This window comes from Agrilus planipennis, unplaced genomic scaffold (assembly GCF_000699045.2).
Source record: "Agrilus planipennis isolate EAB-ADULT unplaced genomic scaffold, Apla_2.0 scaffold82, whole genome shotgun sequence".
Lineage (NCBI taxonomy): Eukaryota > Metazoa > Arthropoda > Insecta > Coleoptera > Buprestidae > Agrilus > Agrilus planipennis.
Window position 1 is genome coordinate 728,344 of NW_020442454.1, and position 1,675 is coordinate 730,018.

At 31.9% G+C, this 1,675-nt stretch overlaps 1 protein-coding gene across 1 annotated transcript in view; it reads left to right on the forward strand.

The window, feature by feature from the left end:
* Positions 1–1,675, forward strand: part of LOC108736570 (homeobox protein aristaless-like) — a 240,590-nt gene that overhangs the window by 146,494 nt on the left and 92,421 nt on the right. The window lies entirely within an intron of this gene.

The window sequence follows — 1,675 nt, forward strand, 5'->3', positions numbered from 1 at the left end:
CATGCCTTGGTAAAGTATTTTACACACGGTTAGCTACTAATTACGACTTAATCTTACTAGTTGTCATATCCACTATTCGTATTTATTATAAAAATTTCACTTATAATAAAGCATTTGTTAAAAAACCAATAATATTTGTAGAGATCGATGTATAAAATTTTCTTGGGAACTGAATAAAACAACTGAGCTTATAGTAATTGTAAATGAGTTTGTATTATTAAATCTATATTAAAAACACGTTATTTTTTTATAATTTGCGTAAGTAAATCAATTAGAACGCTCTCTTGGGCATCTAAATTACATATCTAATATACAATCAGTAATTATAAACTAAATAGAGGTAGACAATAATGGAACTGTATCTTCACTGAAAATCGGTTAACATATTTTACAATTTTAACGAAGGTTAACTGATTTGTAAACCTACTATAGCCTTACATTAAATTTTTTTAAATGACGCTTATAAATTAACTGTTCTACCAGTTATTAATTATCTTTTGATGGATATCGTGAAAGCTGATTTATATAATGGATTATAATAAATTACATCGGAAGGTATGTGAAACTAATTTCTAAAACATATTGGAAGGCGTTCCCCACTTTAATTAACTAATTATTACGTTATTATAACCCAGGTATCCTATGAATAATCTCGAATGTATTCCTACTTGATTGACTATTAACGGATTATGACACTTGTACAGCATCATGTGGGTGTGGCAATAGACCAAGCTAGTTTGAGTTACATTTTTTCTTGACGACTTGTGATTTTAAATTATGATGAAATAAACAAAATCACACATTTAATTTACACTCTATAATTGGAGATTCTTTTAAAACAGTGTTAAAAAGAATTAATGTAAATGTAAGTATATTAGGAGTAAGCAGCAAAAATTCTAATACAGTGGATTTCGGAAATAACGACGACGAAGGGACCACTGTAATTTCGTCGTTATAGGCAAAGCTAAAGCGATACAGACACCATTTTTCAATTTTGAAATGATTTCCGCCTTATTTAAAAACAGTAAATGTACATCTAGGAGTCAAAAGTTTACTAAACACAGTTGCTACTTAGAATATCACTTTATAACTTTACCATTTTAACTAACATCTATAAACAAGCGGTCAACAAAAGATAAAAAAGCTCTTTGCGTTTTTGGCGGACGACTCCGGGATGGGATTACTAGGAATTTGTTACAAATGATTCATTAAAAAACAGTCGTTACACCCGAACTCGGCGTTACATCCGATATCGCTACAGTCACATGAATTTTGTACTAAAGTATGCTTTAAATTCAAGGGACTTAAATTTAACGTCACTATAGCAAAATGGTCGCTATAACCAAGGTCGTTATAAATGAAATCTACTGTATTTGAGAATTCAAACATCCGAAAAACATAGAAAATTAGGTCAGACTGAGTTAGACAAAGCCAAGGGTAGTCATCATCATCATCATAAGGTCACCAGTCCTAAGACTGGTTGGACACGTAGGTACCTCCACTCTTTCCTATCCTGAGCTAAACTTCGCATTTCCCTAAAACTAGAACAGCCCACATCCTTAACTATTTGAGAAGAGTAATCTAATCTAGGTCTACCTCTACTCCTCCTAATTCCTGTTTCTGCCTCTAATATGTCTCTGACTAGACCTTCATGCCTGAGAAGGTGTCCTACCAA